We start from the raw sequence: 24337 nt of genomic DNA on the forward strand, positions 1-24337 counted from the left end.
TATCCAAGGCACAAAGGGATTTGGGAGTCCTCGTGCAGGATGCCCTAACAGTTAATTTGCAGGTTGCAGGAGTGGGGGCACTGCACATGATTGAAATAAGCTGCAGAACGTTGTGAACTCAGTCAGCACCATCATGGGCACTAGCCTTCCCAACAAGAACAAGACCTTCAAAAGTCAATACCTCAAGAAGGCAGCATCTATCATTAAGGACCCCCATCACCCAGGATATGCCTTCTTCTCATTGCTACCAACAAGGAGGAGGTACAGGAGCCTGAAGGCACACACTCACTGTTTCAGGAACAGCTTCCCTCCCTCTGCCATCAGATTTCTGAATGATCCATGAACCCACGCACACTACCTCACTACTTTTTCTCTTTTTGTGCTACGTATTTAACACTTTTAAATATTATATATACACACACACCTTTATTGTAATTTATAGTTTTTATTCCGTATTGTAATGTACTACTGCCGCAGGACAATAAATTTCACAACAACTGCCAGTGATATTAAACCTAATTATGATTCGCAGTCACTCAAATTACCACACATTACAAACATGCAGAGGTGCATCTCTGAGCCCGTCGAACCTTGAAGTGAAGGGTTACAACAGCAGAAGAACACAAACATACGCTCAATGGCCACTCTATTAGGTACAGGAGGCATCTACTAAAGTGGCCACTGAGTGTACATTAATCTTCTCATTAATATCACCACTTATCTGAACTCAGGATACCAGACTATTCATCCTGTTCCCACAACAAGCCCCGACAGGTAACTGAGAATCAGATGTACAGGAAGGAATGTCCAGCCGACGCTTCTCATTTCGGCTCAGTGCCAAGACCATTGACCTGCTCCAGGAACAGAGAAGTTTCCAGTGATCGGATTCCTCCCAGCACTCAATCAGAAATATTGATTATCTGGCAACTATCCAAGTTGATATACAGGGATCTTCATTGTACGTAGAACAACTAGAACGCTCTAATACTCAAATTGTGACTCTAAGACTTTGCTGGTGCCACAGGTAGACAGGGAGTGTTTGGCATACTGTACTGGCCTTCATAAATCCATGTAATGAGTACAGGAGATGGGATCTTATGTTGAAGTTGTGCAAGACCTAATTTGGATTATTGTGTGCAGTTCTGGTCACCTACCAACAGGAAAAATATAAATAAGAGTACAGAGAACATTTACAAGGGACCAGAACATAGAACAGCACAGTACAAGCGTCTCGACCCACAATGTTGTACCGAACTTTTAACCTTCTCTAAAATCAGCCTACTTCCCAGATTACCCTTCATCTTTCCTATCATCCATGTGCCTATCTATGAGTTTCTTAAATGTCTCTAATGTACCCGCCCCTACCATCACCCCGGCAGGGTGTTCCACACACCCACCACTCTCTGTAAAGAACAGATATAGCCATTTGTATGAGCCTAAGACTTTGGCACAGTACTGTAAGTTGTCCCGTTAGGGTTGTTGGGGTTGCTGGGTGGTGTGGCTCGAAGTGCCGACCCTGAGGTGTACTGCTAAATAAGTAAATTGGATGCTCGGCCTCAGAAGGCAGTGGAGGCCAATTCTCTGGATTCTTTCAAGAAAGAGTTAGATAGAGCTCTTAAAGATAGTGGAGTGAAGGGATATGGGGAGAAGGCAGGAAAAGGGTGCTGATTGTGGATGATCAGCCACGATCACAGTGAATGGCAGTGCTGGCTCGAAGGGCTGAATGGCCTACTCCTGCACCTATTGTCTATTGGATACCCTCGCTCTGGAGAATGACAGCCCTGTTACTGGTACTGGAATTGGTTTATTATTGTCACATGTACCGAGATACAGTGAAAAGCTTTTATTTGTGTGCCATCCAAATAGATCATTCCACACAAAAGCGCATCGAGGCAATTAAATAACACACAGAATGAAGAATATAGGGAAAAAAAACTAGGGTTTCTGCAGCGACGAAGACAGAACTCTGGACAAACTCAGTAGGTCAGGCAGCGTCTATGCAAAAGAGTCAGTATTTCAGGCTAAGACCCTTCATCAGAATGGGAAAGGATGTGGGGAGTTAGCTGCTATAAAAAGGTGGCGGAGGGAAGGGTGGAGAAAGATCTGGCAGGTGATAGAAGGATTCAGGTGGAGGGAGGGGAGGGCTGGGCAGGAGGTTAAGATGGAGGAGAGGCTGGTTTTTATGATGGACTGAGCTGCATTTGCAACTCACCATAGAACACAGAGCATTATGGCCCCGTACAGACCCTTCGGCTCACAGTGTTGTGTCTGCTTTTTAACCGACTCTATGATCAATCCACCCTTCCCTCCCACACACCCCTCCATCTCTCTATCAGCCTATCATTTCCCCTTCCAATCATTTGCCCACCACTGAAGTAAGACTCAAAATTCCCTTAGGGAACCCAGAGGAAATTCCCACTGCGTTGAGGCCCTGGCTTCCACGGGGAACATTTGTAACAAACTACCTCAATATCACGACGTTCTGCAGATGCCGGAAATCTTCAGCAACACACACACACAAAATGCTAGAGGAACTCAGCAGGGCAGGAGAGGAATAAACGGTTGATGTTTCAGGCCAAGGCACTTCATCAGGACTGGAAAGGAAGGGTGAAGAAGCCCGAATAAGAAGGTGGGAGGGGAAGGAGAACAAACAGGTGATAGGTGAGACCAGGTGAGGGGGAAGGTGGGTGGGTGGGGGAGGGGGATGAAGTGAGACACTGGGAGGTGATAGGTGAGACCAGGTGAGGGGGAAGGTGGGTGGGGGAGGAGGATGAAGTGAGACACTGGGAGGTGATAGGTGAGACCAGGTGAGGGGGAAGGTGGGGTGGGTAGGGGAGGGGGATGAAGTGAGACACTGGGAGGTGATAGGTGAGACCAGGTGAGGGGGAAGGTGGGTGGGTGGGGAGGGGGATGAAGTGAGACACTGGGAGGTGATAGGTGAGACCAGGTGAGGGGAAAGGTGGGTGGGGAGGGGGGATGAAGTGAGACACTGGGAGGTGATAGGTGAGACCAGGTGAGGGGGAAGGTGGGTGGGTGGGGGGATGAAGTGAGACACTGGGAGGTGATGGGTGAGACCAGGTGAGGGGGAAAGTGGGTGGGGGAGAGGGGGATGAAATGGGTAGATGGAAGAGGTAAAGGGCTGAAGAAGAATCTGTTTCTCATCACACCTGTGTGTACATGGAATTGTGCAAATGACAAAACTCAACTTTGAATTTACTAAAACACTGTAACCCTTTGTCCATTTCATATTTATTACTGTAAAAGTCCTTTTTATTCCTATTTGCTTCCTCCTTTGAGAAAGACAAAGAATTTCATAAACACAAGGGATTCTACAAATGCAACAAGTACAAAGCAACACACAGCATCTGTGGAGTCAAAGACCCTTCATCAAAATTCAAAGTAAATTTATTATCAAAGTATTGTCACCATATACAACCCTGAGATTTGTTTTCTTGTGGGCATTCTCAGTAAACACAAGAAACACAATATAATTGTGTTTACACAAGATCGCACTCAAATAGGACGGACGAGCACCAGAGGGCAAAAGCCAATAAACTGGGCGTATACAATAAGATAAAAAAAAACACAAAACAAAAATCAATAAATATCTAGAACATTAGATGAAGAGTCGTTGAAAGTGAGAGCAGAGGTTGTGGGAACAGTTTAGTAATGGAGCAAGTGAAGTTGAGGACAGTTTTCAAATTAGCAGTACAGTTGGCAAACAAATCAAAGTTTGTTACTGCACCTCAATAATAAACAGATTTGCCAAATTGATTTATTTGATTTACTTTTCACAGCTCTATTCAATTTTCCATTTGATAATTGATTTATTATTGTCACATACTGATGAGTGAAAAAAGTTTTGTTAGCATACCTTCTGAACAGGCCATTCCGTATGGAGGTGATCCAAACGCAGCATTATAGTGCAGGGCAGGCAGACAAATAAAGTGCAAATGTTGGCTGATATGGCTCAGTCCATGATGGGTAACGCTGTCCCCACCACTGACCACATCTGCACGGAGCGCTGTCACAGGATGGCAGCATCATCATCAGGGACCCCCAGCACCCAGGCCGTGCTCTCTCCTCACTGCTTGGTTCAGGACCCACACCACCAGGTTCAGGAACAGTTATTACCCCTCAACCATCAAACTCTGGAAAACCTCACTCAGCTTCATTCACCCCATCACTGAACTGTTCCCACAACCTAAAGACTCACTGTCAAGGACTCTTCATCTCATGTTCTCGATACTTACAGCCATAGACTCACAGAGAAACACAGCACCGAAACAGGCCCTTCGGCCCATCTTACCCATGCCAAACTACTTAAACTGCCTACTCCCATTGACCTACACCAGGACCACAGCCCTCCATAACCCTCCCATCCATGTACCTATCCAAACTTCTCAAACTTTGAAATCAAGCTCGCATCCATCACTTGTGTCGGCAGCTCATTCCACACCCTCGTGACCCTCTGACTGAAGAAGTTTCCCCTCATGCCCCCCTTAAACTTTTCACCTTTCACCCTTAACCCATGACCTCTGGTTGTAGTCCCACCCAACCTCAGGGGAAAAAGCCTGCTTGCATTTACCCTATCTCTACTTCTCATAATTTTGTATCCCCTATCAAATCTCCTCTCAATCTTTTACATTCTAAGGAATAAAGTCCCAACCTATTCAATCTTTCCCTATAGCTCTGGATGCAGTCTTTCATTGATTCTATTATGGCTCTTGTATTTACTGCAAATGCCCGCAAGAATCTCAGGGTTGTAAATGGTGACATACATGTTCTTCAGTAACAGAGGGACATCCATTTTCAAGACAGATGAGGAGGAATTTCTTTAGCCAGAGGCTGGTGAATCTGTGGAATTCATTACCACAGATGGCTGTAGAGGCCAAGTCAGTGGGTATATTTGAGTGGAGGTTGATAAGATTCTTGATTAATCAATGTGTTAAGGGTAACGGGAAGGAGGCAGGTGAATGGAGTTGAGAGGGTTAATAAATCAGCCCTGATGGAATGGTGAATGGCCTATTCTGTGCCTGTGTCTTATGGTCTTATAAAACACAGTGAGTTCACTATTGTCCCTCAGGGTAAATGTCTTGCCAGTGGTAGCTGGTGTCCACATTTAGAATATTCCCACATCATACAGCTGATTTACAGCCCTGAGCTGCTCAGAATCTCAGTCAGGTTCATTATCACTGACGCACCTCAGGAATTTTTTTCTTTTGAAGCAGCAGTAGAGAACAATGTCCTAGTCATAGTCATAGTCATTCTTTATTGATCCCAGGGGAAATTGGTTTTTGTTACAATTGCACAATAAATAATAAATAGTAATAAAACCATAAATAGTTAAATAGTAATATGTAAATTATGCCAGGAAATAAGTCCAGGACCAGCCTATTGGCTCAGGGTGTCTGATCCTCCAAGGGAGGAGTTGTAAAGTTTGATGGCCACAGGCAGGAATGACTTCCTATGACGCTCTGTGTTGCATCTCGGTGGAATGAGTCTCTGGCTGAATGTACTCCTGTGCCCACCCAGTACATTATGTAGTGGATGGGAGACATTGTCCAAGATGGCATGCAACTTGGACAGCATCCTCTTTTCAGACACCACCATCAGAGAGTCCAGTTCCATCCCCACAATATCACTGGCCTTACGAATGAAATTACGAATGTATAATTACTCTGTTAGAGAAATAAATAGTGTTGATGAATTCGTTGTCAGTTCAGAAATCTGATGGCAGAGGGGAAAACGCTGTTCCTAAAATATTATTGAGAAGGTACAGGACCCTAGATCTTCAGGCTTCTGTACCCTCTCCTCAATGCAAAGAGGACTTGTCCCAGATGGTGACACCATAGGACCGTGAGACACTGGAGTAGAATCAGACCATTCAGCCCATCGAATCTGCTTCTTGAGGGTCTTTAGGGATGGATGCTGCCTTCCTGAGGGACTGCCTCTTGACGATGTCAGTGGTGGGTGTGTGGAATGTGCTGCCGGGGTGGCGACAGAGACAGATACATTAGGGACTTTTAACAGATTCTTAGATAGGGACAATTATGATAGAAGAATGGAGGATTATGGGGGAAGGAAGGGTTAGATTGAGCTTGAAGTAGGTTAGCATCACGTACTGATCCACGTTCTCGATGGTGGGAGGGCTGTGCCCATGATGGATCTGACCGAGTCTACAGCCCTCTGCAGCCTCTTGCGACCCTGTGCACAGGCCCCTCTATACCAGGCGATGATGTAACCAATCAGAACACCCTCTACGGCACATCTACGAGATTTTGATGACATGCCAAATCTCCTCAAACTCCAAATGAAGTGTAGCTGCCGGTAATCTCTCCTTCATAGTTGCATTAAAGTGTTCAGATTTGAGATGTTGCCACCCAGGATCTTGAAGCTGGTCAACCTTTCCACCACCAGACCTTTGATGAGGACTGGTATGTGTTCCCATGACTTCCCCATTCTGTTGTTCACAATCAGTTCCTTGGTCTTACTGTCACTGAGAGTGAGATTGTTGCAGCATCATTCAACCAGCTGATCTATCTCACTCCTGCACGCCTCCTCTTCAGCATCACTTCAGTTCAACACTGATTATCCTCGAGAACTATCACCACCCTGCCAGGAAGCCCAGCACCAGTAGGACCTCCTACCCTCGGGAATTTCCAATTGCTACCCTCCCAAACTGAACTGAATCATCACATAGGAGTGGTCCAGAGCACAAACTATAAATGTGGCCACTTTTGAGTGGAGTCATGGAGCCATAGTTTCTAGCCTTTGGTCATGACCAAAACCAGCTCCTGCCCAAGCAAGAGACTGAAATTTGTCTCTTGCCCCAGTAAGTCCACGGTGGATGCAATCTCACTGGCTCTCCACTGGACAACAGGAATACCTACAATTATAGCTCAGTGTTCAACACAATCATACCCTCAGTTCTAACCAACAAGCTCCAAAGCCTGGGCCTCTGTACTTCCCTCTGCAACTGGACCTTTTGACTTCCTCACAGTCTGTGCAGATCAAAAATAACATCTCTTCCTCGCTGATAATCAACATTGGCGTAACTCAGGGATGAGTGCTTAGCCCATGGCTCTACTCTCTCTACACCCACAACAGTGTGACTAGGCACAGATCAAATATCATCCATAAATTTGCCAACAACACAGCTATTGTTGGCAGAGTTTCAGATGGTGATGAGGTGGTGTACAGGAGTGAGACAGAGCAACTGGTTAAGTGCTGTTGCAGAAACAACCTCGCACTCAACACCCCCATCATTGTCCAACGACCTAGTTTTCCATTCCATTTTCCAGTTTCCCTCTCACCCCTTTTCTTCTCACTTGCCAATGACCTCTCCCAGTGCCTCTCCTCCTTCCCTTTCTCCCACAGTCCACTCTCCTCTATCAGATTACTTCTTCAATCTTTTCCACCTATCACTTTCCAGCTTCTCACTTCTACCCCCACTCACCTTCCCCCTCACCTGGTCTCACCTATCACCTCCCAGTGTCTCACTTCATCCCCCCTCCCCACCCACCCACCTTCCCCCTCACCTGGTCTCACCTATCACCTCCCAGTGTCTCATTTCATCCCCTCCTCCCCACCCACCCACCTTCCCCCTCACCTGGTCTCACCTATCACCTCCCAGTGTCTCACTTCATCCCCCCTCCCCACCCACCCACCTTACTCCTCACCTGGTCTCACCTATCACCTCCCAGTGTCTCACAATCCCTCCCTTCCCCCGTCTTCTTATTCTGGCATCTTCCCCCTTCCTTTCCAGTCCTGATGAAGGGTCTCAGACTGAAACATCGACTTTTTATTCCCTTCCATAGACGCTGTCTGAACTGCTGAGTTCCTCCGGCATTTTGTCTTAATTCCAACTGCTTCGAGTTTTGATTATTACTGCAATTAATTATTTCTGCTTGCTAATATTTAATTTTGGGTTGAGGATTGCGATGTTTTGAGTTACAGAAGTAATCGGCCATTTATCGACAATAACGCCTGGGCTCGGGACCATACCCGCTGCTGACAGTCCGGTCCGGTACGGTCCCGTACATCGAAACGGTCCGCCGCACTCGCAGCGTTTGTTAGGCTGCTCAGCGGGACCGGGAGTCGGTGTGTAACAGTGCAGAGCCCGTTCCCCCGGGCTGTCCGCCCTCTCCCCAGTCCCACTGTCACTTCCATCTCTCGAACCCACCTTTCTGGTTTGCGGAATGGGGGAGGTTCGGCTTTTCAGCCGCCTCGTGTTCAGCGCCTGGTTCGCCTTTCAATAAAATGTTAAAATAGCGCACAGGCCGGGGAGTGCTCTCTCCGCCTCCCTCCGTCCCCCTCTCACACACAGGCAGAGGAACATACACACACGCAGAACACACACACACACAGATGGATATGGATACCTAGACACACATACAGGGCAGCGATTCATCACCATGTCGGAAGGCAACACGGTACTCACCGCCTCAGCAGTCTTCAGAACACTGAACTCCTCTTCCCACTGAAAGCAATGTCTGCCTCTCGAAGCATCTCAGAGGGAACAGGCGAAGAGGCCCTTGCGCTCCGCACAAAGGGAACAGCAGCCGGTGAAAGCGCAATACTCACTAGAGGGCATCTCGGAGACATGACAGCGGCCGCCGGTTTAACCGCTTCCTCACCAGACGGCTCGCCGCAGTTAGACTGCTCAATAGCTGCCCTTTTCCTTCAACGTCCTGACTACCTGTTGACAAGACGATAAGGCCATGGATCATAAGATATCGGAGCAGAATTAGGTCATTCGGCCCATCGAGTCTGCTCCGCCATTCTATCATGGCTGATTTATTATCCCTCTCAACCCCATTCTCCTGCCCTCTTCCCGTAACCTTTGACGGGAAGACATAGGAGCATAAAATATGCTTTTGTTGGCACCCTGTGTCAAAAAGCAGATAGAGTGGACTGGCTTTTAATATTTCATAATATCTGATCCATTGATTAAAAATTGAGGGAGGTTTTAAAATCTCTACGCCACACCAAACTTAAAACAGTCCGTTGATATAATTGGATTCCATTTGCAATATTTCAATGTGGAACATAGATTATGGAGCAGTGGGTCCACAATGTTGTGCCAGCATTTAAACCTAGACAAAGATCTATCTACCCAACCCCCATTTTTTATCATCCATGTGCCCATCTAAGAGTCTGCTAAATGTCCCTAATGTGTCTGCTTTTGCCACCACTCCAGGCAGTGTGTCTTACACACCCACCACTCCCTGTGTGAAAACCCTACCTCTGACATCCCCCTGCCCCCACTACACTTTCCTTCAATCACCTTAAAATGGTACCCCCGCTATTAGCCATTTCTGCCCTGGGAATAAGTCCCTGGCTGTCCACTCCATCTCTGCCTTTTATCATCCTGTCAAGTCACCTCCCACTACAGATGGCCAGAGCAGGTTCAAGAGACTGATTCTGGGGATGAAAGGGTTAATGTATAAGGAGCATTTGATAGCTCTGGGCCTGTACATATTATATGTCAAAGGTTAGGTGGAGAAGGCAGCAGAAACTCACAAGAGTTTTAGAAGAATGGGGAGGTGGGATTCATTGGGCCTATTGAACTTTGAAAGGCCAAGACGTAGTCAGAGAGTCTAGGACCAGAGGGCACAGCCTCAGGTTACAGGAACATCCATTTAGAACAGAGATGAGAAGGAATTTATTTAGCCGGAGGGTGGAGAACCTGTGGAATTCATTGCTACAGATGGCTGAAGAGGCCACATTGTTGGATATATTTAAAGTGAATGCTTCTTGGTTAGTGAGAGTGTCAAAGGTTACGGGGAGGAGGCAGGAGAGTGGTGTTGAGAGGAAGAATAAATCAACCAGGGTAGAATAGTATAGTAGACTTGATGGGCTGAATGCCTTACAGTCTTCTGAAAAGTCCTAGCTTGCTCAATTTATCCTCGTACAACATGCTCTCTAATCCAGGCAGCATCCTGGTAAATCTCCTCTGCACCCTCTCGAAGACTGGGTACACCATATTCTGTAAACGCACCACAGGAAACATCCTATCCGGATGCATCAGTGCATCTGCTCTACCCGTGACTACAAGAAATTGCAGAGAGTTGTAGACACAATTAAGCACATCACGGAGAGCAGACACCCCTCTGTCTAAACTTGGCATTGGTACTGACTTTGTCACATGCAGCAAGGTTACAGTGAAAAACCTATCCTGCATACTCTGACTGCGGGTGCTAAACTGCATCATTCGCTGCCGTTCCTTTGAATCTATCAGCTGCGTGGGGTGGTGGGGGTGGGGAAGAGCCTGCGACATGGGCAGCAGCTTGTTCTCCATATCGTACTGCCCCAGTTTGCATCTCATTTTTCCAATCCTGCACTGTGACCCCTCCATTCCAGACATAGGAATTACTATTGTCCAGGTGTTCCAAGGCCAAGTGGAGAGCCAATGAGACTGCACTCACTGTAGAGCTATGTCCTGACGAAGGGTCTCGGCCTGAAACGTCGACTGCACCTCTTCCTACAGATGCTGCCTGGCCTGCTGCATTCACCAGCAACTTTGTTGTGCGTTGCTTGAATTTCCAGCATCTGCAGAATTCCTGTTGTTCATTGTAGAGCTATTTTGGCAACAGGTAAATTGCTGTGGGGCCAAGTCTTTGCTTAGACAGGAGTTGATTCTAGCCATGACCAATCTCTCAAAGCACATCAGAATCAGGTTTATTATCACTGGCATGTGATGTGAAATTTGTTAACTTATAAAAGAGAGCAGAATAAATTTATTTATTTATTTATTTATTAATAAATAAGTAAATCGATTACAGTATACGTACATTGAATAGATTTAAAATGTGCAAAAATCATAAATACTGTGTATTTAAGAAAGTGAGGTCGTGTCCAAAGCTTCAATATCCATTTAGGAATCAGATGGCAGAGGGGAAGAAGCTGTTCCTGAATCGCTGAGTGTGTGCCTTCAGGCTTCTGTACCTCCTACCTGATGGTAACAGTGAGAAAAGGACATGCCCTGGGTGCTGGAGGTTTTTAATAATGGATGCTGCCTTTCTGAGACACTGCTCCATGAAGATGTTCCGAGTACTCTGTAGTCTAGTACCCAAGGTGGAGCTGACTAGATTTACAACCTTCTGCAGCTTACTTTGGTCCTGTGCAGTAGCCCCCCCCGCCATACCAGACAGTGAAGCAGCCTGTCAGAAAGCTCTCCACACAGTAGAATTATCACAGTAGATACAAGTGCAACTGGGCAAGTGTCATTGAGACAGCTCACCCTCCTCTTCTTGGACACTGGTATGATTGTTGTCCTTTTGAAGCACCTTCAGAAGTCAACACCTCGAGAAGGTGGCACGCATCATTCAGGACATACCCTCCTCTCATTAATACCATCACAGAGGAGGTACAGAAGTCTGAAGACGCACACTCAACATTTCAGGGACAGTTTCTTCCCCTCTGCCATGAGATTTCTGAATGGGCAATGAGCTCATGAACATGACCTCTACCCTTCTTGTTTTTTTTTACTGTTTTTAATGGAGGTCGGGTTTGAGGACATGATTTTAAGTTCTTTAACTCTACTTGGTTCCAAGTTAGCCCATTGCTTTGCTTTGCTTTTAGTTTAGTTGCACTGTGGGTTTCTTTTGGGTTTTTTTTTCCTTTTCTCTATTGATATATATATATAAAAATTAGTATACTATTATGTTACCTTAGTATGTTATGGTTAAATTACATTGTTTGTATCACTTTTTTTTTCTGTATTAATATCTCCTGTAATTTTATTATATTCTAACAGTGTATTAGTGCCTATATGGCTTACCTTTTTGTATACTTATTCAATAAAAAGATTTAGAAAGAAAGAAAGAACATGACCTCAGTATTTTTTGCTTTCTTTTTGCACCACTTACTTAATTTAACCTTTTATATATATTTCTTATTGCAATTTATCAGTTAAAAATTATTATGTATTTCATTGTACAGCTGCCGCTAAGTTAACAAATTTCACGACAAATGGCGATGATATTAAACCCCAATTTTGAAACTGATTTCAAACTCCCGACTTCAGCAGTGAGAAAGTTGCTGTGGGGGGTTCACACCGGTGTGGTTTTATTCTCCCTTTCAAAACGTGCGTAAAAGGCATTGAGCTCGTCTGGGAATGAAGCCATTCATGATGTTAGGTTTTGCCTTCTAGGAAGTACAAACCCTGCCAGAGCTGACATATATCCAACTCCATCTCTAACTTGAATCAGAGTTGTTTTTTCACCCTTAAGGTAGCCTTCCATAGGTTGTACCTGGACTTCTTGTATAGTTCTGGATCACTGTTTCTGAATGCCCTCAGCAGACTACAAGCCTCCTGTTTCATCTACAGCTTTCGTTTGGGTACGTCCGGTATGTTCTCGAAGGCACACTGTCATTGACACAGGTCTTGATGAAGTCAGTGACAACTGTGGCGTAACCATTCAGATTTGAAGATGTCCAGTCCACCGACTCAGATCAGTTCCGTAAGTCCTCCTCTGCGTCCCTTGTCCGTACCCGCTTGGTCCTCACCATTGGTGCTGCTTGTCTTTAGTCTCTGTTTATATAATGGAAGTAGAGTACAGTCAGATAATTGGACTGTAGTGTTGCACAGTAAGTGCGCTTGATGATGGTATAACAGTGGTCAAGTGTGTTGGCTTCTGTGGTTCGACAGGTGGTACCTGTTCAGATACTTCGTCAAGCTGCCTGCTTGAAATCCCCTGGAATGGTAGGGAAGGCGTCAGGGTGCGTTGTTTTGTGCCTGCTGATTACAGTGTTCAGCTCCTCCAGAGCCTGCCTGACATCGGCCTGCGGCAGAACGTACACTGCTACCAGGATCACTCCTCAGCAGAGAAAATGGACGACACTTGAGCACTAGATGTTCCAGGTTGGGTGAGCAGGACTGAGACAGAACTGTCACGTCTGCGCACCATGAGGAGTTAATTATAATGCATACTCCACCATATTAACTCAAGTTGACTCGAATTAATCCTGAAACCTGATCTGGTCATTCCGCATCTGGAGTGGATGTGGAGAGGATGTTTTGGATATTGGGGGAGTCCAGGACTGGAGGACACCTCTTCACAATACATGGATGTCCCTTTAGAACAGAGATGAGAAGAAATTTCTTGAGCCAGAGGGTGGTGAATCTGTGGAATTCATTGCCACAGGCAACTGTGGAGGCCAAGTCACTGGGTATATTTAAAGAGGAGGTTGATAGGTTTTTGATTAATCAGGGTGTGAAGGGCTACGGGGAGAAGTCAGGAGAGTGAGGATGAGAGGGATAATAAATCATCTGTGATGGGATGGTAGAGCAGACTTGAGGGGCTGAATGGCCTCATTCTGCTCCTCTGTTTTATTGTCTAACATAAAATATTACAGCACGGTACAGGCCCTTTAGCCCACAATGTTGTGCCAACCTATATAACCCAACTCCAAGATCAACCTCATAATTACAAGAAATTTTTCAGATGCTGGAAATTTTGAGCAACACACACAAAATGCTGGAGGAACTCAGCAGGTCAGGCAGCATCTATGGAGAGGGATAAACAATCAATGTTTGAGGCCGAGACCTTTCATCAGGAGTGGAAAGGAAGGGGCAAGGTGCCAGAACAAGAAGGTTCTCTCCTTCCTTCTCTTTCAATAGCACAGTTGCGTTGCAGTTAGCGTAACACTTTATGGTGTGAGCGATGGGGGTTCAATTTACATCACTGTCTGTGAGGAGTTTGTACGTTCTCCCTGTAGGTTTGAGGTGCTCCAGTTCCCCCCCACGTTCCAAAGGCCAATGGGCTAGTAAGTTGTGGGAATTGGGGCACTACGGAAGCCTAGCGTTTAGCCCATTGCTATCATAGCTTGGGCATCGTTCCGGCATCCTCTGTAAGTCAGATTTGAACATTTATCCTGTGTATGTATGGGTTTCCTCTGGGTACTCTGGTGTCCTCTCACATCCAAAGACATACCAGTTGGCATACAATGACTGGTCATTGTAAGTTATCCTGTGAGTAGGGTAGGGTGAAATTGGAAGATTGCTGGGCAGTGCAGTTCAAAGGGTCAGAAGGGACTGTTCCACACTGTATCTCTAAATAAACTATTCTCTTTTCTGTTTCTCCTCTCACTCCTTCTGTTCTCCTCACCTGCCCATCAGCTCCCTTTGGGTTCCCCTCCTTCCCTTTCTTCCGGTCTCTACTCCTATCAATTGCCTTCTTCTTCAGCTCTTTACCTCTTCTACCAATCAACGCCCAGCTTGTAATTCTCACCCTTACCCTTGCCTTTTCATTCTGGCTTCTGCCCTCTTCTCTCCCAGTCCTGATGAGGAGCCTCGGCCCAAAACGTTGACTGTTTATTAAGTTCCTCCAGCATTTTGTGTGCGTTGCTCCATGATCAATCTAACCCTCCCCTCCCACACAGCCCTCCATTTTCCTATCATCCACGTGCCTGACTAAGAGTCTCTTAAATGTTCTTAACGTATCTGTCTTGACCAGAGTCAAAATCAGGTTTGATATCACTGGCTTATGTTGTGAAATATATTGCTTAGTGGCAGTACAAGGCATAAAATAATACATATTCAGAAATGAACAAGCAGAGCAAAAGCGAGGCTGTGCTCATGTGATGGTGCAATATATAAAATATACATATATAAATTTAATAGGTCGTGCAAACAAGGGATTAAAATAGTGAGAAATCTGAAGACAGAGGGGAAGAACCTGTTCCTGAAATGTTGAGTGTGTGTCTTCAGGATTCTGTACCTCCTTCTTGATGGAGGTATCAAATATCTGGTAAAAAGTGATTTGGGGGAAACAGCTGGTGTTCTACTCGTTTCTTTCTGTTTTGAGAGTTAATCTGGTGAATAAAAACACGGAAGTCCACCTCCAACACGAGCCTTGGGGGGGATTCGGCGAAACTTCCCCAGTGCTGGCCAGCAGCTGCAGGAAGAGCCATCAGCTGGACGAGGGTGAGGAACAGCTGACGTATTGCAGGACGTCCACAAGGCCGAGTGGTTTTGGCAAGTCATTTTCAGGAAGTGATCACAAGGATCAAGATCAACTTCATTCAAAGTTCAAGGTAAATTTATTATCAAAGTACTGTGCATTATATGTCACCATATGCACCCTGAGATTCATTTTCTTGTGGGCATTTACAGAAAACACAAAGAAACACAATACAGTCAATGAAAGACCACACTCTACAGGACAGACAAAACAGCCAATGTGCAAAAGACAAAGAAATGTGCAAATACAAAAAGAAAACAAAATAATAATAAATAAAAAAAGCAATAAATACTGAGAACATGAGATAAAGAGTCCTTGAAAGTGAGTCCACAGGTTGTGGGGACAGTTCAGTGGTGGGGTGAGTGAAGTTATCCCTACTGATTCAGGCTCTTGTACCTCCTTCCTGACGGCTGCAGTGAGATGGCCTGGTTGGTGGAGGTCTCTGATGATGGATGCTGACCCTGTTTCCATCCAGGGGGTCAGGGTGGACTTGGTGGAGGATTACAAATACCTGGGGATACGAATTGACAATAAACTGAACTGGTCAAAGAACACTGAGGCTGTCTACAAGAAGGGTCAGAGCCGTCTCTATTTCCTGAGGAGACTGAGGTCCTTTGACATCTGCCGGACGATGCTGAGGATGTTCTACGAGTCTGTGGTGGCCAGTGCTATCGTGTTTGCTGTTGTGCGCTGGGGCAGCAGGCTGAGGGTAACAGACACCAACGGGATCAACAAACTCGTTCATAAGCCCTGTGAGGTTGTGGGGATGGAACTGGACTCTCTGACGGTGGTGTCTAAAAAGAGGATGCTGTCTAAGTTGCATGCCATCTTGGTCAATGTCTCCCATCCACTACATAATGTACTGGGTGGGCACAGGAGTACATTCAGCCAGAGACTCATTCCCCCGAGATGCAGCACAGAGCGTCTTAGGAAGTCATTCCTGCCTGTGGCCATCAAACTTTACAACTCCTCCCTTGGAGGGTCAGACACCCTGAGCCAATAGGCTGGTCCTGGACTTATTTCCTAGCATAATTTACATATTACTATTTAACTATTTATGGTTGTATTACTATTTATTATTTATGGTGCAACTGTAACGAAAACCAATTTCCCCTGGGATCAATAAAGTATGACTATGACTATGACTGTAAATACATAAGCACTAGCATGTATTTACAATGTAAATGGCATTATAAAAAGTGGTTCAAGCTTAATTGTCATTCAACCTTACACATGTATACAGATAAATGAAACTGAGTTTCTCCAGGGCCAAGGTATGAAACACAGTACATACAGTCACACAGCACATAGCAAATATAGATATACATTTACAAAAAACATTAGCCCAAGTCCCCAAGAGTCACATCCTGTAGATTGATGCAGCATGGGGCGTTGTCCTGGAGCCACGTCTCTGCAAGAACAAGCCGCAGCAGTTTCTCATCTCGCACTAGTGCAGCTGCAGATGATCGGAAACCAGCTTGTCTTCCACCAAGCGAGCTCTGGAGGGCAGCACTGACGGGAGGAGCCTGTGCGGACGCTCGCCGCGCCACACAACCTCCAACATCTCCTCTCCAGGGCGACCCCGCAGCGTGAAGGCCTGGTCCATGCATCAATGATGCCACGCAGCTCCCCTGCAAATGAACCCAATGAAGTGCTTACAGTGCTGTGAAGTGACGGGGGTAATAGATAGAGGGGGTTCGGTAGCTAACTAGAATGGTTGCTCAGATTGACTACCTGGGGTAGGAAACTTTTAAGATGGTGTGAAGTTCTTGTTTGATAGCCGTACGGAACTTTCCGGAAGGGAGCTTTTGGAAAAGGCAATTTGCGGGGTGGGTAATGTCCGCTTCTGTCCTGAACATGTACAAGTCCTGCGGTGATGGTAGACTGCAGCCAATGACCTTTTCTGCTGACCTGAGTTCACTGTAATTTTCATATATTGTGGGAGGGTGCTGCACCAAACCAGACAGTGATGGCTGATGTGAGGATGCTGTGTGTGATGAGAGTGTAGAATTACACCAGGGAGTCCTGGGGAAGATGGAATCACCAAACCAGGCAGTGATGTTTGATGTGAGGATGCTGTCTATGACGAGAGTGTAGAATTACACCAGAGAGTTCACCCCAGGAGCTCAAAGATCAGTTTTGTTGGTCTCGTATACACTGAAACACACAGTGAGGATGTGGAGGGGGCAGCCCGCAAACGTTGCTATGCTTCTGTTGCCAACATGGCACATCCACGTCTCTCAATCCACCACTCCGGGCACCACTGTCACATAGCAGTTGGCAGATGCTATTACAGCTCGGGTTGTCAGGCTACAGGGTTCAATCCCGGCCACCCTTTAAGCATTTTGTACGTTGTCCGGGAGCTGCAGTTTCCTCCCACAGTCCAAAAACATACTGGTTAGTGGGCAAATGTTCATCCTAAATTGTCCTGTGATTGGATTAGGGTTAAATTGGGGATTGTTAGGGGTTGCTGGATGGTGCGGCTAAAAGATCTGGGAAGACTGTGCCTCCAAATAAAAAAAATCCTCACTAACCCTAACCCGTACATCTTTGAAACGAGAGAGGAAACTTTACGGAGAGCATCAGGAATTGAACTCCGATCACTGATCGCTGGGACTGCAGAGAGTTATGATAACTGTATGCTATTGTGCTACTCAGTGACAATAGATTGGCCATTGGTTCTTTAAGGCTCTCATAGCTGGGGGAGGTGGGGTAATGGGGACAAGCTCCCACTGCCTATTAAATTCCCCAAATGGCATGTGTCTCAACTAGCCTCTGACAACCAAGTCCAGCTCCTGGCCTTCACATGTGGTTTAGCTACTAAGTCCGACAGAACTGTTTCTACTGACAAGAGAAGAGGCAAAGGCAGGCCACTGGCGCCCTGAAACCAGTAGCTTCGGGCAGATGGGACTCATTGGACGTGGTTGGCAGCTCACCTCGGAGAAGTAAAGCCCTGATCTCAAACCTCTGCTACCTTGCGGCCATACCCACTCGCGGGGGAGGCCTCGGGAGTGAGACCCCGAGGGAAGACCTGGAGCTGGGGTCCCTAAGGCAGTCCAACGGTGAGTTCAACGCCGCGACGGCGTGGATGCCAAGCTGCATGGGTCTCTCCTGTACCAGCCGCGGGGAGAGGGGGAGCTTGCTGCATGGGCAACAGCCCGCTCTCCACATCAAACTGCCCCGGCCTGTAGACAGCCGGGACCAACGGAGGGCCTCGAGTGACAATAATGAAGGAATTCACAGTTTTGTAAATGGATACACAGTGTGAATACATGATAAACAATACTAATGCGGGTGGTCATGCTAATCACTTGTTGAAGTAACAGACATCATTGCTGAAAATACGGGTCTCAGTGGACTGTGGGATCTTGCTGTGCTGGGTTAGTACCCGCCCTGCCCCGCCCTTTTCGGAGGGCTGGTTGCTATGGATACGCCGCGGATTAAGGGGCGGGGCCTTGCAGACAATGGCAACCGGCGTGGGCGGGGCGAGTGATTATCCCCGCGTTGACCGGCGGGGCAGAGTGAAGGCGTTGGTCACGTGGGCGAGCGTCAGTGCCCCGGTGCGCTTGCGCCGTTACTTGACTGCTGGGGGGGGGGGAGGAGGCGAGACCATCCGGCGCATGCGTGTTTGTGAAGGTCCCGGACGGCCAGTCTGCGCATGTCCACTCCTAGGCAGAGCTGGTTTGAGAAGACGTGAAAGACCATGAACGCTTATAATTACATGGGCTTTACAATCTTAGCACAGATACCTTTGATGTGTTCCCCGAATAACAAAATCAAATGTGCCAAAATCCCTGCTTTTTTTCCATAAGCCTAGATTCTTTTGATTTCAAGATCTTAGCAACTCATTTTGATGAACTATGAACCCAGTCAATTGTAGGATGTGGTAATTTTCTACGACTTTCTTGTCTGTAGAAGTGTTCATAACGTTCAGAATAGAAGTAACTGCGGCACAGAAACCACTCTCATCGACAAACACAGCACTTGCAGACACACACAGCAGACCCCACATCCTGTGCAGTTACGATAGCACCTATAGTCACAAAATAATACTAACACAAGTCGGAGTGATAACCCCTCAATATCGGCTGTGCATACTGTAGTTCCCTCTCAAATGTATACTCTATATTTTGATTGTCTCCTGGCATCCTTCTCTGCTCAAATCCCTCAAAGATGCCGGGCAAGTTGACAGGGTGGTTAAAAAGGCATATGGTGTGCTGGCCTTCTTTATGTGGGGAATTGAGCTGAAGGGCCGTAAGGTAATGTTACAAAGGCGAAAATCTGCAGATGCTGGAAATCCAAGCAACACACACAAAATGCTGGAGGAACTCAGCAGACCAGACAGCATCCATGGAAAAAGTACAGTCGACGTATTGGGTCGAGGCCCTTTGGTAGGTAATGTTGCAGCTCTATAAAACCCCGGTTAGACCACACTCAGTATATTGTGGGAAGGATGTGGAAACTTCAGAGAGGGTGATTTAGCAGGATGCTGCCTGGATTAGAGAGCATGTCTTATGAAAATAGGTTGAGTACCAAACTTGACATGACAGTACATGTGACCATAGTAAACCATTTTACCAATTCCAGTGGCATTTCCGTATTCCAGCCCTGCAGGCTCTGCGTGCTGGGGTTATCTCTTAGGCTTGTCTTCGTCAGAACAGATCAAACATGACATCTCAAGCTCAGAGTCCTCGGCCTTGACCCTGCCTTGTGCAGCTCGATCATGGGCTTCCTGTCAGATTGCCAGCAGGTTGTAAGAGTGGGCTCCCTCACCTCCAACTCTCTGTCTCTCAATACAGGAGCCCCTCAGGGCTGCATACTGAGTCCCTTCCTTTACTCCTATACCCATGACTGTATCACCACCCACAGCTCCTATCTGCTGATTAAATTTGCCGATGACACTACTTTGATTGGCCTTATCTCAAACAACAATGAGGTGGTCTAAAGGGAAGAAGTCATCTCTCTGACACAGTGGTGTCGAGAAGACAACCTCTCCCTCAATGTCACAAAAACAAAGGAGCTGGTTGTGGTCTTCAGGAGGAATGGAGACAGGCTAACACTTATTGATATCAATGGATCCGGGCTTGAGAGGGTAAACAGCTTTAAGTTATAGAACCATAGAACCATAGAAACTACAGCACAGAAACAGGCCCTTTGGCCCTTCTTGGCTGTGCCGAACCATTTTCTGCCTAGTCCCACTGACCTGCACATGGACCATATCCCTCCATACACCTCCCATCCATGTATCTGTCCAATTTATTCTTAAATGTTAAAAAAGAACCCGCATTTACCACCTCGTCTGGCAGCTCATTCCATACTCCCACTACTCTCTGTGTGAAGAAGCCCCCCCTAATGTTCCCTTTAAACTTTTCCCCCCTCACCCTTAACCCATGTCCTCTGGTTTTTTCTCCCCTTGCCTCAGTGGAAAAAGCCTGCTTGCATTCACTCTATCTATACCCATCATAATTTTATATACCTCTATCAAATCTCCCCTCATTCTTCTACGCTCCAGGGAATAAAGTCCTAACCTATTCAACCTTTCTCTGTAACTGAGTTTCTCAAGTCCCGGCAACATCCTTGTAAACCTTCTCTGCACTCTTTCAACCTTATTTATATCCTTCCTGTAATTTGGTGACCAAAACTGAACACAATACTCCAGATTCGGCCTCACCAATGCCTTATACAACCTCATCATAACATTCCAGCTCTTATACTCAATACTTCGATTAATAAAGGCCAATGTACCAAAAGCTCTCTTTACGAACCTATCTACCTGTGACGACACTTTTAGGGAATTTTGCATCTGTATTTCCAGATCCCTCTGTTCCACTGCACTCCTCAGTGCCTTACCATTAACCCCGTATGTTCTACGTTGGTTTGTCCTTCCAACGTGCAATACCTCACACTTGTCAGTATTAAACTCCATCTGCCATTTTTCAGACCATTTTTCCAGCTGGTCCAAGTCCCTCTGTAGGCTCTGAAAACCTTCCTCACTGTCTACTACACCTCTAATCTTTGTATCATCAGCAAACTTGCTGATCCAATTTACCACATTATCATCCAGATATAGATGACAAATAACAACTGACCCAGCATTGATCCCTGTGGCACACCACTAGTCATAGGCCTCCACTCAGAGAAGCAATTCTCTACCACCACTCTCTGGCTTCTTCCATCGAGCCAATGTCTAATCCAATTTACCACCTCTCCATGTATACCTAGCGACTGAATTTTCCTAACTAACCTCCCATGCGGGACCTTGTCAAAGGCCTTACTGAAGTCCATGTAGACAATATCCACTGCCTTCCCTTCATCCACTTTCCTGGTAACCTCCTTGAAAAATTCCAACATATTGGTCAAACATGACCTACCACGCACAAAGCCATGTTGACTCTCCCTAATAAGTCCCTGTCTATCCAAATGCTTGTAGATTCTGTCTCTTAGTACTCCCTCCAATAACTTACCTACTACTGACATTAAACTCACCAGCCTATAATTTCCCGGATTACTTTTCGATCCTTTTTTAAACAATGGAACAACATGAGCCACTCTCCAATCCTCCGGCACTTCACCCGTAGACAGCGACATTTTAAGCATTTCTGCCAGGGCCCCCGCAATTTCAACACTAGTCTCCTTCAAGGTCCGAGGGAACACTCTGTCAGGTCCCGGGGATTTATCCACTTTAATTTTCCTCAAGGCAGCAAGCACCTCCTTTTCAACCTGTACAGTTTCCATGGTCTCACTACTTGATTCCCTCAATTCCATAGATTTCATGCCAGCTTCCTTAGTAAATACAGACGCAAAAAACCTATTTAAGATCTCCCCCATTTCCTTTGGTTCCGCACAAAGCCGACCACTCTGATCTTCAAGAGGACCAATTTTATCCCTTACAATCCTTTTGCTCTTAATATACTTGTAAAAGCTCTTTGGATTATCCTTCACTTTGACTGCCAAGGCAACCTCATGTCTTCTATTAGCCCTCCTGATTTCTTTCTTAAGTATTTTCTTGCACTTCTTATACTCCTCAAGCACCTGATTTACCCCCTGTTTCCTATACATTTCATACAACTCCCTCTTCTTCTTTATCAGAGTTGCAATATCCCTTGAGAACCAAGGTTCCTTATTCCTATTCAATTTGCCTTTAATCTTGAGAGGAACATACAAACTCTGCACTCTTAAAATTTCCCCTTTGAAGGCTTCCCACCTACCAATCACATCTTTGCCAGAGAACAATCTGTCCCAATCCACGCTTTTTAGATCCTTTCTCATTTCTTCAAATTTGGCCTTCTTCCAGTTCAGAACCTCAACCCTAGGACCAGATCTATCCTTGTCCATGATTAAATTGAAACTAATGGTGTTATGATCACTGGAACCAAAGTGCTCCCCTACACAGACTTCTGTCACTTGCCCTAATTCGTTTCCTAACAGGAGATCCAATATTGCATCCCCTCTAGTTGGTCCCTCTATATATTGATTTAGAAAACTTTCCTGAACATATTTTACAAACTCTAAACCATCTAGACCCCTAACAGTATGGGAGTCCCAATCAATGTATGGAAAATTAAAATCCCCTACCACCACAACTTTATGTTTCCTGCAGTTGCCTGCTCTCTCTCTGCAGATTTGCTCTTCCAAGTCTCGTTGACTATTGGGTGGTCTGTAATACAATCCCACTAATGTGGCCATACCTTTCCTGTTTCTCAGCTCCACCCATAAGGACTCAGTAGACAAGCCCTCTAATCTGTCCTGCCTGAGCACTGCTGTAATATTTTCCCTAACAAGCAATGCTACTCCCCCACCTTTCATTCCTCTGCCTCGATCACATCTGAAACATCGGAACCTTGGAATATTAAGCTGCCAGTCCTGCCCCTCCTGTAGCCAAGTTTCACTAATTGCTACAACATCATAATTCCACGTGTCAATCCACGCCCTCAACTCATCCGCCTTCCCCGCAATACTCCTAGCATTGAAATATATACACCTCAGAAGAGTTTTACCACCACTCACAACCTTTCTATCAGCGGATTTGCTTAAACTTTCAACATCATTTATTTTCACCCCAGCCACACTGTCAGCTCTGGCACTCTGGTTCCCATCCCCCCGCAAATCTAGTTTAAAGCCTCCCCAGTAGCACTAACAGACCTCCCTGAAAGGATATTGGTCCCCCTGTGGTTCAAGTGTAACCCGTCTCTCTTGTACAGGTCCCACCCGCCCCAGAAGAGGTCCCAATGATCCTGAAATCTGAAACCCTGCCCCCTACACCAGTTCCTCAGCCATTTGTTCCTCCTCCAGAGCATCCTATTCCTACCCTCACTGGCACCTAGCACAGGTAGCAATCCTGAGATTACCACCCTTGAGGTCCTGCTTTTCAACTTCCTACCAAGCTCTCCATACTCACTGTCCAGGACCTCCTGACTTCCTTGCTATGTCATTGGTACCGATGTGCACCACGACATCTGGCTGATCACCCTTCCACTTCAGAATGTCATGCAATCAATCAGAGACATCCTTGACCCTGGCACCTGGGAGGCAACAAACCATCCTGGATTCTCTGTCACGACCACAGAACCTCCTATCTGCACCTCTAACTATCGAGTCCCATATCACTACCGCTCTCCTCTTTTTCCCCCCTCCCTTCTGCACTGCAGAGCCAGACTCAGTGCCAGAGATCCGGCTACTGCAGCTAGTCCCAGGTAAATTATCCCCCCCAACAGTATCCAATGCGGTATACTTGTTGTTGAGGGGAATGGCCACAGGGGAACCCTGCTCTGCCCGGCCTTTCCCCTTCCCTCGCCTGACAGTGACCCAATTTCCTGTCCTCTGCTCCTTTGGCGTAACTACCTCCCTGTAGCTACGATCTATAATCTCCTCATTCTCCCGAATGATCCGCAGGTCATCCAGCTCCTGCTCCAGTTCCCTAACGCGGTTTGTTAGGAGCTGCAGCTGGATGCACTTCCTGCAGGTGTCGTTGTCAGGGACACCGGAGGGCTCCCTGACTTCCCACTTCAGCCTCTACATCACTGAGGATCTCACGTGGTCTGTACATACCGGCTGTGTGGTGAAAAAAGCACAACAACACCTCTTTCACTTCAGACGGTTGAGGAAGTTCGGTATGGCCCCCCAAATCCTAAAATTTTCTACAGGGGCACAATTGAGAGCATCCTGACTGGCTGCATCACTGCCTGGTATGGGAACTGTACCTCCCTCAATCGCAGGACTCTGCAGAGAGTGGTGCGGACAGCCCAGTGCATCTGTAGATGTGAACGTCCCACTATTCAGGACATTTACAAGGACAGGTGTGAGAAAAGGGCCCAAAGGATCATTGGGGACCCGAGTTAGCCCAGCCACAATCTATTCCAGCTGCTGTC

At 46.4% G+C, this 24337-nt stretch overlaps 1 protein-coding gene across 3 annotated transcripts in view; it reads right to left on the reverse strand.

The window, feature by feature from the left end:
- Positions 1-8588, reverse strand: part of ndst1b (N-deacetylase/N-sulfotransferase (heparan glucosaminyl) 1b) — a 203056-nt gene extending 194468 nt beyond the window's left edge. For all 3 annotated transcript variants that reach the window (XM_072264131.1, XM_072264129.1, XM_072264130.1), the window contains exon 1: positions 8444-8588. The gene's annotated coding sequence lies outside the window, so the exon portion shown is untranslated. The remainder of the gene's footprint in view (positions 1-8443) is intronic.
- Positions 8589-24337: the final 15749 nt, after the last annotated feature.

The sequence above is a fragment of the Mobula birostris genome, chromosome 7 (genome assembly GCF_030028105.1).
Source record: "Mobula birostris isolate sMobBir1 chromosome 7, sMobBir1.hap1, whole genome shotgun sequence".
NCBI classification, from domain to species: Eukaryota; Metazoa; Chordata; class Chondrichthyes; order Myliobatiformes; family Myliobatidae; genus Mobula; species Mobula birostris.